The following is a 15,200-nucleotide window of genomic DNA, read 5'->3' on the forward strand; positions in this document are numbered from 1 at the left end:
ATACGCCAGACGCGCGTTTCGTCTACATAAGACTCATCAGAGACGCTCAGATCAAAATAGTTATAAAGCCAAACAAGTACAAAGTTGAATAGAATTGAGGACCAGATATTCCAAAAAATTGCAAGTACTGATTTTAATATGGATTATTCATCTTCGGATTTCAAATGTTTGGCTTTAAGCGTTCCTGATGCAGGTAACTCCAGAAAAGCGCTTCGGATGCAATAAATTATTAAACGTGTTGTTTTCCATTTTTTACATCACTGGGTCGATACCTCTGCTGGAGGACTATCAGTACCCAAGGGTATCATCAGCTCAGAAGTCAGTGCTTCGGTACTAGCATGATATAACAAACTTTACGAAAATTGTCCGTTTACAAATTTTGAAATTATTATGAAACTAAGGTTTCAACTCCCTCAGGCAAAGTTGGCTTTAGATGAATTTGGCTATTTATTTTAGGTATTTTTGACATATAGCTCGTCGACAATTTTCGATACTTATACATCTTAGGATTTCAAATGTTTGGCTTTGAGCGTTCCTGATGAAAGTAAATTCAGAAAAGCGCTTCGGACGCAGTAAATTATTAAACGTGTTGCTTTCCATTTTTTTCTTCAATGATGTACAAAATTATCCCACTTGTCACCTGACAATTTCTTTTTTGTCAAATTTTACTACATTCTGATGCATACAAAGAGTCTTAAAATATCTGATGTTAAAAATTGACACTGGAAATGAACATCATACTAGAATGGGCAAAAGACTACAGCAATGTTTCGCAGGATGTTTAATACACTAAGAATGTTGACCATAAGAGAATTACGTTAAAAAACTTGAGAAAATAAGATATAGCTTGATATCAACTCTCGTTATTTCATTTTGATTATATTAAAATTAAATACTTCGAGTTGATATTAAGCGATATCATATTCTCACTCGATATGATTAAGTCGCTGACAACATATACCTAGAGTTTAACTGAATAAGTATTTGTACTGTAGAATATTGTTAGTGACTGAGCAAAAGTATGCTTTCGTTATTTGATAAGCATAGCATAGCATTTTCTATTAACAACAAATATAGTTCCTACTTACATTCTTTCGACTCCTGCACAAATGTTTAGAAATAATTTTTTAACTTTTGAATCGTTAAATATAATACACACGGATGTATACATATTCATATACCTCTGATAACCTAAACAGACTAACCTCGATATAACACGCTAAAATTGATAATTTGAAAAATATTTCCTGTTTCGAGAGATATTTATAATTCCAACAAGGAAACATAAGAATGTTAAAAATATTTTAACGTAATATTGCTAAAAACCTAATATATGTAGATAAAATGTCAATATCTGTTGCATGGGAATAGATATAGTATATCATGTAGTCTAACTATACAAGTCATATTTTGCATGAAACTTGTGCTACTCTATTGGTTTTCTTATTTTTTCAACCATGCAAACTATTTACATAACATGTGGTTTGTCATTGTTCATTGTTAAAAGTCGATCATATAATCATAAAATAGACGTACCTGAAAAGCGGGACTGTTCATTTACCTGAGTGTTTCCAATACGCTAATATCGATAAACAGGTTCATAACTATATGCAATACATATAACTTACGTATTTTCCGAATAACCAACTATTTTGCTTGAAACAATATACCGACACTGATTGGCCTTTTGTTTTACATGCTTCCAGTGTGCAATATTGTAAACATAACAACTTACCCACTCAAATTAGAGCGTTCTTACGATTTGACGAATGATACGAACGCTTGACGAATCCTACATAAGACTCGTTTAAGGAATGAATTGGTTTGACATAATTTTGGTATCTTAATCAAAGCGTCATGGAACTTTGATGTCACCTCTCCTTAATATAAGCATATTAAAGAAAATTATATTACCTGCACCAACACGTGGTTAACTTGTTTTTTCGTGAGATATAGTAAATCCCATCAAATGTTAACCTTGTCTTTAATGACATTAACATGTTAATCGTAACAAATGTCAAACATGTTTAACTTGCTATAAACCCGTTTAACTCAATATTTCTTCCGGAAAAAGCATGTATCACCTCACAAAAACTGCACTAATAATCATCCAGACGCAAATGCCAAATTAAAGAAAGAATTGAACTTCTACATTGTACTACGTGCTGAAAGACTGAGTTATGCACCAATGGGTAATATCTTGTACATAATATGCATATTAACATTTCTCTAATTAAGTTGCATATATTTATTCATTCCCAATGTCGATTGATGTATCATACTTGACAAATTGATGTATTGTACATGTTCTGTCATTCAGAATCAAAATGCAAAAAAATGTTAAGTAAGTTTCGTTTATCTTTACAAAATAATACACAATATTACTACTCCTTGGAATTAATAAAAAGCAGGCAATGTTGCAATATTTTACGTTTTTGTATCATTTTTATCTTGCTTGCTCTTTATTATAGGGAATCATTTTCTTGTACTATTTTGACTCATATGGAATGAGATTTCCATATAATATATGCTAAATTTATAGATATTTTTAACTTAAAAAAGTGTACAGTTTAAAGGACGCAAAAACCTATCATCTGTTTTGACGTCTGACATCTTGAGATCTGTGTTACTGTTATGATCCATTTAAACTTTTCCAGTGTGTTTTCTTGTAAAATGATTCATGTGATTCATGTTCCACTGTTAATAAAATGCTTTCCAATTTTTTTGCCGGGTATTTTGAATTTTTAAATAGAGTTGATTGAAAAAAAACTCTTTGCCTTTAAAATTTAAAAAAAGAGATATTAATGTCATTCATTTATAAATACAAATACAAATATTATCCTATATTCTTCTTGTTTGGACTGATATTTGAGCATCTCTTATGTGAGATCTCTTTATTTCTCTCTTCTTTCCATTTTTTCGGTTGCAACTATGTGCAACTATCTTATATGTTACTTTCAAAAGATTCGGTCTGCCCGCAATTGTATTTGTTGGTATATTCCCTCTTTTGTTCATTGTTTGAACAGTCATATCGATTTCCTTTGTTGTGATTCTTTCGAAAATGATACATTCTATTTTAAATTTTGATTATGATATGTAGATTTGGTGCAAAACATACAATGATAAGATTTTCAAATTTTGTTAACAAATGGTTCTAAGAGAAGCATGTCTATCTATATCGATGAAATCAATTATGTAACTTCTTTCAAAGATCTTTTTTTTTATTGGTGTTCTACGATAAATTTTCTTATTTTGCATAACCAGTTATTAATTCTGGACTATAAAAGATTCGAAAATTAATCACATATTTCCGAACTAAACTAAAAGTTTGTTTCTTTGACTTTGATTGGACAGCATTAAATTAACAAAATTTATATAAAAAACAGAACACAAATAGTTCTCTCAATACATGTTGGATTCTGATTGAATGTTTAACACTATTTTTGTATGTCTGTTATGTACAGCTGGACAACTATCAATGGTTGTGCATTTGGGTACAAATTGAAAATTAAAAATGAAAATTTTGCAGTTGAAGAAAATAAAAGAATATCAACAAATGAAACCACAATTAAGGAACGTTTATTCTGATATAATTTTTATATGAATTGCATATTAGGGAATACGTTGATATGATCGGTCGATAGGACTTCCGGTAGTTGATCTTGACGTTGTTTATTTTTCGATAGACGACGTTGACCGAACTTCTATTCGTAACCAATGTAAACACGAGCGCGGCGATAATAACACCGACGTTAACAAAATTTATTTTCACTGCACGTTAATCGTTAAATAAAATTATACACAATAACAAGCGTTTGAATGATTATAAGAGTTTTTGCAATTTACTTTTTATCAGATAGCAAATTTCTTTGAGCACATATGTTTGCGTTAACCAACAAATATATTCATGGGGTAGGCCTATTCAATGACATGAAATACACTTTACGTGTGATAGAGGTAACGAGTGTGAAAAAATATATTCCCTATCTCCAATTTTAAAAATTTTAAGGATTAAACGCCTTTTTAAAGGAATTTATTGGTGTATAAACTGGACCATTTCACTCACAAACATATCGGACTTTTATGCAAGAAAATGGATAAAGCGCGAACCAGACGAACCCGAACTGGACACTTTGTCTGAATGGATCATAGCTATTCGATCATGCATTCAGAGGCGCATACAAAAACTACGATGTAATATGAGTACTAGAGTTTCTAACCCTTTCAAGAATCCGGAGGTTGTGGATGCTTTATCCTCTTTGCATGACAAATATGTCATAAAGCCTCCAATAATATTGTCTTCATATGTAAAAAACATTATTTGCAATGTCTCGCTATAGAGCTTGGAATTGATAAAACTACTGGTAATCCTACATATTCTTTAACATCATTTACCAAGGATGAAATTTTACAAAATCATAAATCTGTCCTTCTTTCTTTTTGGTATCAACATCAAAGAAAACGAAGAAAACTTGCCCTCATTATACTGGATACCTAAATTACACAAAACTCCATATAAAGAACGATACATAGCTGGGTCTTCAAAATGTTCGACTAAACATCTTTCTAAAGTATTGACTACTATTCTTTCTACAGTTAAAGATGGGCTTCAAAAATATTGTGAGGAGATATCTTCTACCAGTGGTGTTAACCAGATGTGGATTCTCAAAAATTCGAAAGATCTACTGCTCAACCTTCGATCACAATCTTTGCAATTTTGCAGCAACATAAAAACTTTTGATTTTTCTACGCTATATACTACCATTCCCCATGCTCAGTTGAAAGATCGACTTCACCATCTCTTAAAACAGAGCTTTTTCTATAAAATTGGGAATCGTAGATACAAATTTCTTGTTTTGGGATACAATAATTCATATTTTGTGAAGAATCACACTGAATCTTCCAGAAAATATACTGAAGATGATATTATTAAAATGCTGGACTTTTTGATCGACAATATATTTGTTGAGTTTGGAGGATTTATATTTCAACAGACAGTCGGTATTCCAATGGGTACTAATTGTGCACCCCTGCTGGCTGATTTGTTTTTGTATTCGTATGAAGCAGAATTTATTCAGAACCTCCTAAAAGACAAAAAGAAAAAGCACCTTGCGAAATTCTTTAATTTTACTTTCCGATATATTGATGATGTTTTATCATTGAACAAACCATACTTCAGCCAATACTTACATCTCATATATCCCAGTGAACTTGAAATTAAGGATACTACTGATACTAGAAGGACTGCTTCATACCTTGATCTTTTCCTCAATATTGACGTAGATGGACGACTTCACACGAAAACCTATGATAAACGGGACGATTTCAACTTCCAAATTATCAATTTCCCATTTCTCAGCAGTAACATACCCTCTGCCCCTTCGTATGGTGTTTACATATCACAATTGATACGTTATTCACGTGCTTGTTCACACTATACGGACTTCATATACAGGAGTGTGCTCCTTACGCAGAAACTGCTCCAACAAAGTTATGAGGAGGACAGATTAAAATTGACACTCCGTAAATTTTATGGACACCATCACGAATTGGTGGATCCATATGATGTCTCTTTAACCAAACTAGCTAAGGACATTTTTACCACATGGTAGATTGTGGTTTGTCATTATGTCGTCTTATCTTTTAATTACCAAACGTGACTTATTCCCGATAGTGACTGTTTTGCTGAATGTGAATTCGCATTACTATAAGACGTGTTTCTGTACTTGTTTATCCCAAATTCATGTATTTAGTTTACATGTTTAATGTTATATTTGTAATTCTCATCGGATTTTGTCAAATGTGTTGACGTCTTTTTATTATATTTATGTGTTACGGATAGAAAAATTAATCACCGCCTTTATTAATTATATTAAATTGTGTACGATTATTTACGTTTGAAGTTGGATTCATAACAAACTGAACATATATATATTACAGTTAATTGCTATTAATAAGTATTGCAATATGCATTTTGTTTAAATGAATTATCAGTATTTAGTTCTAATATAATCTTAAATCAATCCTAATTCTATCTCACTTTTGAATGATAGTTTTTCATATGTGACGTCATGCTGTTTCTAAATTTCATAAATTCAAATGTGGCATAACGTTTGTGCCTTTTCGCCATCGTGTGTGACGTCACATTTATTTTAACTACGTTGACGCTTGGACTGATTCGGGTGTGTCTATTCTGTGTTAAACCTAGCATTATGTATTCGGGTTTAGTTTTCTGTAATTAGTTAATACTTCAGTTTCATTATGTATATCTCTTTCATATTCATTTGTTAAAATTTACTGTTTGCAATAGCATGAATTATTCTATATAATAAGGATGTTCTTATCCCGGACATAAAAACAATGCCGTATTTGGCAAAATCTTTTCAACTTTTGATCTTCAGTGCTGTACAACTTTGTACCTTTTTAACTTTCGATCTTTTATATCTGGGCGTTATGTATTCGGGTTTAGTCTTCTGTAATTAGTTAATACTCCAGTTTCTTTATGTATATCTCTTTCATATTCATTTGATAAAATTTACTGTTTGCAATAGCATGAATTGTTCTATATAATAAGAATGTTCTTATCCCGGGCATAAAAACAATGCCGTATTTTGCGAAACCTTTTCAACTTTTGATCTTCAGTGCTGTACAACTTTGTACTTTTTTCACTTTCGATCTTTTATATCTGGGCGTCACTGGTGAGTCTTGTGTGGACAAGACGCGTTTTTGGCGTATTGAATTTTAAACCTGATGCTTTTTGTTATCTATTAATCATGTTTTTCTTTGTCTAATATGTTCTCCTATTTATTTGTATTGTAGTCCTGTAATATTATGTTGTCATTTCAATGTTATATTTAACTTTGCCATTAAAGTGCGAGGTTTGGCATGCCACAAAACCAGGTTCAACCCACCACTTATATTCCCCTTTAAAAGTGTCCTGTACCAAGTCAGGAAGATGGTCATTGTTATATTATTGTTCATTTCTGTGTGTGTTGCATTTTAACGTTGAGTCGTTTGTGTTTTCTCTTATTTTTGAGATAAGACGTGGCACGGTACTTGTCTATCCCAAATTCATGTATTTGGTTTTCATGTTATATTTGTTATTCTCGTGGTGTTTTGTCTGATGCTTGGTCCGTTTCTGTGTGTGTTGCGTTTCGGTGTTGTGTCGTTGTTCTCCTCTTATATTTAATGCGTTTCCCTCGGTTTTAGTTTGTTACCCCAATTTTGTTTTTTGTCCATGGATTTATGAGTTTTGAACAGCGGTATACTACTGTTGCCTTTATTTGTGCAACTTGGTGTTCTGGTAATCCAACATGTTGCTCTGCAAGCTATAACAAGGCATCGAAACAGTTTCAGATATACTCCTGTTGTATCCCGGAAACAGTACCATTTGCAAACAGAAATGTTTTGCGGAAATTACCGGGTAGATATACGTGTTTTATGATTATGTAACATTTATAATGTTGTATTTAACAAACTCGTCAAGAATGCAAAAATCAAATGAAACTTTGAAATCTGTTCTAGGAAAGATAAAAAAATTGTCAAAAGTAGTTGTAACTGATACATATATTTTCATAAATATAACTTTTGTGAGAAATACGTGTTTTTCAAATTATTTATTTGTCTTGTTTTACCGTACTTTATGATATAAACCGTAATTCCCTATGATTAGAGAAATAATGGTAGATTTAGGCATTATTACAGAATTAAATTTAAAAAGTCTTCACCGAAACTAAAACCATTGCAAGAAAAAGTTGCGTTGACAAATTAATTCATATTGATCGGTAGTTTACTTCGTTGGCATATCTCAAAATATAATATTATACTGTATTGCAGTTACATAATAATATTTAAATGTCTTCATCGCCTAATTTAAGTTTGATTTTGTTGATATGCGTAACCTGATGTTTTTACATCATTAATTTGTTTCCATTTGTGTAGGATTAATTTCATTAAAGTTTAAAACATAACGAAAGAAATTAAAAGAAAAATAATAAGCCGCAATGAGGGAAAATAACTAGTCACCAGAACAGAACTGAAAATTTGGATTCGTACCAATAAAAGCGAAACTCATACATGTTGCAACAAGTGGTTTGTAAGAATACTTAAAGGAAAGTCAAATCTGATATTCAGATAATAATCGCAAGCACTGTTGACCTGATATAGTTTTAGTGTTTTGTCTAGAGCCAGATTTATATTAATTCAATGCTAGCAAAATATTTGCTTCTGATTACATAAAAAAAAATCTGAAATATCTTCTTACATCATCAGCTGTTGTTTTTTTTAATTTGGTATGTTATAATTTGGTTATTTTGTATCTTTGTGTTAGAGTTTATATACTACGAACAACGTTAACGCATCTTATCTATATTGTTTGTAATGAAAATATATAGTGACTTGGATTTTCTCATCGGTACTCTTAGATATATATTTATATTTATTTATAACCTTTTATTGAAAAGTTGTTTAATTATGAAACGTGCAAAGGCGCATTATTCATTACAGTTGCCATATCCTTAATAACGAAACAATATGCCCTTGCAAATATGTTAAGTTCCTTAACATGTGTAATAGTGTATCTCCTACAATAGATAAAATAGAATGTGGTATGTTGTTTTTAGTAAACCATGCAATAACAACAATAAAAAGATTTCATAGATTTATATAACCTACAAAATAATTTGTTTAACAATGTTGAGGTTATGATTGGTGTTATTTAAAGTTGTTAATTTTATACATTGTAAGTTTATGTTACATTTGTATTTGAAAATCATATAATATTCATTAAACTTACATAAAACGTATTATCTTATTCTGAAATGTATTTGAATGGAATGCAAAAGAGAGTTCCCTCAGTGTGTGCTAATCTAGAATTTGATAACAAAAAAATGATAAAATGATCTTTTTAAAATATCGAATATTAAACTTCTTTTTGACAGTCTCAAGGATTAATGAATGTTTATGCATCAATTTCGGTATTAATGTTCTGTGCATATTAGCAAAATATATAAGTTCAACAGAAGTATACCGCTGTTCAAAACTCATAAATCCATGGACAAAAAACAAAATCGGGGTAACAAACCAAAACCGAGCGAAACGCATTAAATATAAGAGGAGAACAACGACACAACACCGACACGCAACACACACAGAAACGGACCAAGCATCAGACAAAACACCACGAGAATAACAAATATAACATGAAAACCAAATACAAGAATTTGGGATAGACAAGTACCGTGCCACGTCTTATCTCAATATCTCAAAAATAAGAGAAAACACAAACGACTCAACGTTAAAATGCAACACACAGAGAAACGAACAATAATATAACAATGACCATCTTCCTGACTTGGTACAGGACACTTTTAAAGGGGAATAAAAGTGGTGGGTTGAACCTGGTTTTATGGCATGCCAAACCTCGCACTTTAATGGCAAAGTTAAATATAACATTGAAATGACAACATAATATTGCAGCACTACAATACAAATAAATAGGAGAACATATTAGACAAAGAAAAACATGATTAATAGATAACAAAAAGCATCAGGTTTAAAATTCAATACGCCAAAAACGCGCCTTGTCCACACAAGACTCACCAGTGACGCCCAGATATAAAAGATCGAAAGTGAAAAAAGTACAAAGTTGTACAGCACTGAAGATCAAAAGTTGAAAAGGTTTCGCCAAATACGGCATTGTTTTTATGCCCGGGATAAGAACATTCTTATTATATAGAACAATTCATGCTATTGCAAACAGTAAATTTAATCAAATGAATATGAAACAGATATACACAAAGAAACTGAAGTATTAACTAATTACAGAAAACTAAACCTGAATACATAACGCCTAGATATAAAAGATCGAAAGTGAAAAAGGTACAAAGTTGTACAGCACTGAAGATCAAAAGTTGAAAAGGTTTTGACAAATACGGCATAAATAAAAACGCTAAAAACTGACAGGACTTATTTTTATTACCAATTGTATTGCGCATGTTATACGTGTTTTTATGGTAATATTAATATATGTAAATATTAGCAAATGCATATATGTCAGTGACTATAGATGTCTAAAATTGTACTTTTAAATTTGAATTAGCTTTTCACTGTAGCATATGCAATTCCATTTTGTACTCAATTTACTTAAATATACAAAGTATCATGCCTCTCATACATCTAGTAATATCATGGTTGAAAAACGTACATGTAGAGACCGTGTATATAGAACATTTTGTCAGTGAGCTTAATGTATTGTTATACATTGTTAGAAGTGGTGTTACGGCCCTTTATATACACACGATACTATATGTAGCAATGCTTTTATATACATGCTGTTTTAGAGATACTGTAAATAAAAGAATGATCTGTTGAAATGTTGTTTTAAAATAATCAGTATAACAAGGTTTACAGCTAGCACACTGTGTAACTTGGGTACGAAATGACAGACGTACCAAGCTTTCTACCTTGTTGAATAAAAACATATATGTTAAAATAATTTTTCATTTTATAAATATAGATTTTTACATTGAATCAATTATTACATTTTCGTTGTTTGTTTGGATTTATGTTTATTTTTATATTAATCATTTTGTTTTGCTTGTTACGTTTTTGTGTTTGTTTTGTGATTGAATTTAGTATTCTGCATTAAGTTTGGTTATATTGCAGAGGTAGACAAAATTCTGGACTGCACTGACATTTCGAATGGAAGCTCAAGTGGTGTCTATACAATGTATCAGAAGGATGGACCTTTTGATGTATACTGTGATGTGAATTCTGACGGGAAATGGACGGTAATGCACGTTTTTTTTTATAATTAAAGAAGACTTTTAAAAGATAAAAAAAGGAATCCTTTAGAAATGATTGATGAAGTTGAACAAAAAAGGTTTTGATGATGGTTACACCTAGTAGATGTTGGTTACAAAATGGCAGACGTACCAAGCTTTCTACCTTGTTGAAAAAAAAACATATATGTTAAAATAAACTTTCATTTTATATGTATAGATTTTTACATTGAATCTGGTGGATTACACTATTTATCCAATCGAGATATTTAAAAAATCATTTTTAAAGTCCGAGCCATAATTTTACTATAAATTTTGGATAAATAAATATGTTAATCCACGAGTAACTTTGTACAATCTGTTTCTTTAATGATAAAACAATACTTTTTCAGTGTTTGTTTAAAGAAATACATCTTCGAGTGCCTTCCACCTTACACAACGTTGTCATTTCATTATTACATGTAAGCATATTTTGACTGAGCTGATAAAGGTAATTACCTTTAAAATCTTCCAATGTGAACGCAGAATCCTGGTTAGGTTGGTAATCGATTTGTGTTTAGTCTAAACATTACATTCTCACAACGTCGTACTAATGTAATGTCAGTCATGACCTTCAAGCGACCAATACATAACGTTGCAAGGACGTCATTGGTTTCCAGGGCACTAAATCCCTTTCCCAACTTCGTTTAACAACAGATACAAAAATCTTAAAGCAAACGAATATCATATTATTCCTCTCAAAAAAGGTTGAAAAATCCTAGACATAATGTTTTCATTTCTATTCGCTTTCAGTGAAATTTTAAAAAATCAACAAACATTAACAAACATTCATAAAAATAGGAATAGAGCCTAGTTTGATTTTCAACTATGAATTCTGCTCAAACTTGTGCAAAAGGTCATCTTGAACTTACTACCAGTTATGAGAAATATTTATCATTGTTGAATCCCTCGTTGTGACTTGAAGATGAAGGACAACAAAAAAACGTTCCATATTTGGGTTTTTGCCATGTACATTTACTCAATTCACCGTCATATTTTCATTGGGTATACGACAGTCTAAAAAAACTGCTTCATACTACAACTAAAAATTAGAAAGCCTCAGACAGTATGGCAAATTATTCTTTTGGTAACAACTGACAAATCTTAAACAAAATACGTTCATTTCAAATGTTTAGTTGCAGTAAAATTGCAAAGTAATAACAAACACCAAGTGGATATTTAAAAGGTTATTGAAACATGTTACCTATAAAAACTCCCGAGCTCGTTTACGTTGAAAGTAAAGATATCTTTATCATGATTATTTTTTTTTTATGGAAACCGTATATACTATAATCTAAATAGAATATAAAATGAGAAAATAACGGAAAATATAAACCATGTTCCGACGACGAGTTGTTGTAAGAATGTGGTACCTTGTTTACATTTCTAAAAATAAAGGAAGGACTTCCACATAGTTTAGAAAATACGTTAACAGCTCTTGATCGTTGATTTTCATCTCATTGTTATTCGTTCAGTATTGATATAGGGTCTTCTTCTATGAGTATTGCAATTAATTGAGATTATAAATATTTTATATTTTCAATAATCTGGTTTAATTCAATCAAAGATTTGTGTGGGTGCGTGGGTGTTGAAGCCTTTAGCTCATTGTCATAATTGGCATAGCCATAGACGGCGCTCGCAGCTTGAATCAGAATTTTGGAAATCCCGAATCAGATTGAATTAGAATTTTGGAATTCCCGTATCGGGCACTTGTTAATTTGCTGTCAACAAGAAAGCAGGTGTTACACAAATTAGTTAAACTATTAAAACCAATCCACCCTCCTTATGAAAATAGTTGCTGCTGTTTTTTTTATTTTCAGGCACTTGTTTGATGTATTTGGTTGCAATATTATGGTTACCAGTATCCCAGCAGGCCCTTCATAGTATTGGACCTATAATGGATAATTTGGAAAAAACTGCGTTTCTTTGATCTAGACATTTCCGTCATTAAGCACGTTATAAACATATGAACTATTGTGATTTAAGCATCCAGAATCAATTGCAGTTTTTAATAATTAACAATTTTAATACTTGGAAAGAAAACAAGACATTTTTAAGAAATAAATTATCTTCTACTATCCTTAGGCGCAGGGTCAATTTTGAATGGGGGGATCCAGGGAGAATGATAGTTTTTGGGGGGCTATTTAAATCGGCTCTTGCTCTGAGCCTGACAAGTTCTACAATTTGCAGGTTTGGAAAATGTGGTTAGTGATAACGGTGGGGTCTACAGATGGGTAACTCTGGGACCTCCACCACCTCATCTTATAGAGAGGAGGCCTACACCTGCTAACCGGTGGGGCATTAATAACTGGAACATTGGTAATACGAGTGTGTTCCCCGGTCACTCCCAATGGTAGGTTGTGGTGTAACCGTGTTTAAGTACCAGGGGTTTTATGACAATATGTCAACATAGGTCAGCTGATAGCCATTGTGTATAGGTAATCGGTAGTCACCCTGGCACCTCAACAAAATATTATAGAATACTCTGCAGCCAAAGAAATGCCACAAAGTAAAAATGTATATTCTAGTCATGAAAATGTAAATACAGGTTGGTGTAATAAAATGTATGTTTATTCAAAGGATTGTTTTTTTAATAAGTTGTAAAAGTTATAAATGAAAAACAGAGAATGAAACCTTTACACAAATGAATATAATATACAGAAAGTCTGTATTATTTTAATTTTGGTATTTGTGAATTACAGTAAACAACAGATAAAGAGAGACAACTCTAGATTTATTTTTTAATCACTTTGTGATTAAAGGAAGGACTTCAACATAGTTTAAAAAATACGTCAACAACTCTTGATCGTTGTTCTTCATCCCATTGTTTTCGTTCAGTATTGATAAAGGGTCTTCTTCTATGATTATTGCAATTAATGGTCACATGGTTATTTTTTGTTAAATATTTTACTGCAGAATTAAATGATCCGTTTAAGATATGCGACTGGTTGTTTATTTGTTGAATTTTCGAAATTTAATATAAAAGCCATTCACTAAAACAAAATATTCAAAACACATAAACATACAGACATAAATAGACTTATCCTTTTTTCATTTTGCAGGAAACGATAATTAACATAACATTCTGTCTACACTACGAATTGAACTCAAAGATTGGAACAGGGAGAAAAGATACTGAAGATGACACATTCTTTGTTGGGAACGAGTCGACAAATTATATACTGACAATTGGCAATCACAGCGGAAACGTTGGTGAGTAATATAATCCAGATTTAACTTTTATTATAAGAAATATTCATTGACTCTCAAAAATATTCAATGAAAGTAAAACTCGTTGCATTCTTTCGAATGGCTCACCTAGAGCTTTTGGAAACGAAAGAAAGCAGAAAAAAAAAACACAGACCAGTGTAGTTATCAATCCCTCATCCCTTACAACAACACAAAACATAAAGTACAGATATTTCGATATCAATGTTTCCTCTTATTTTAATTGTTTTAAGGATATCATATTATTAAGATACACATTCTATTTGAACATGATTTTATGAAGTTCTTTAGGTCCGACGGTATATCAAATCTTTCAAAATCTATCCAGGTTGTAAACGTGCATGATATTTTTTCCCACGAATCTTCTTTGATCGATGCTTATGTAAGCCCAGAAGATATAACAAATTTCCTGTTAAATCTTAGAAATATTGCCAATAATTTTGAATGAAGCGATCTAAGGTTAATCTTTTAAGTTGATTATGTTCTGGTAAAGCTGTAATTTAGATTTCTTTTGTTTTGTTAATCAAAGATATTTCTATTATTCTTCTTTTAATTGATTTCTTATATCGTTTACATTTTTATTTACTCAGAAGACAGCATAGTTTATCTAGGACAAGAAGACTGCTAAATGAATGGGATGACCTTTTCCGCTTTTGATGCTGGCAATGATTACAGTTCAAATAATTGTGCTGTTACACCGGAATGATGGTGGTTGCTGGTACAATTCTTGTACTAAAGCAAATCTTCACGGGATGTATTTCAATGATGGCATAATAAGGATTGATGGAATGTACTGGTACAATTTGTTTTATTCTGATTACTCACTGAAAAAAGTTAATATGAAGATTAAACCGAAAACTCGTAAATGCTCCGAACGCAACGGATAACAATTTCAAAACTTGAATGGAACCAAATCCAGACACCTTTACCTAATTTAACATTCTATCCGAGTATTTTGCCTTTGCTTTTGTGTGGATGAATGCTTATGTAAGACCAGATAATATTATGATATTCCCGATATATATTATTAAACAATGATTTTCAAATCATTATAATAAATCATAGTTTTAAATGGCATCGGATATTAATCTATACAATTTTGTTACTTATGACCACGTGAACTATATGACGAAACAAATGTTTAAATTCCAT

Source organism: Mytilus trossulus, chromosome 6, assembly GCF_036588685.1.
Source record: "Mytilus trossulus isolate FHL-02 chromosome 6, PNRI_Mtr1.1.1.hap1, whole genome shotgun sequence".
Classification (NCBI taxonomy): domain Eukaryota; kingdom Metazoa; phylum Mollusca; class Bivalvia; order Mytilida; family Mytilidae; genus Mytilus; species Mytilus trossulus.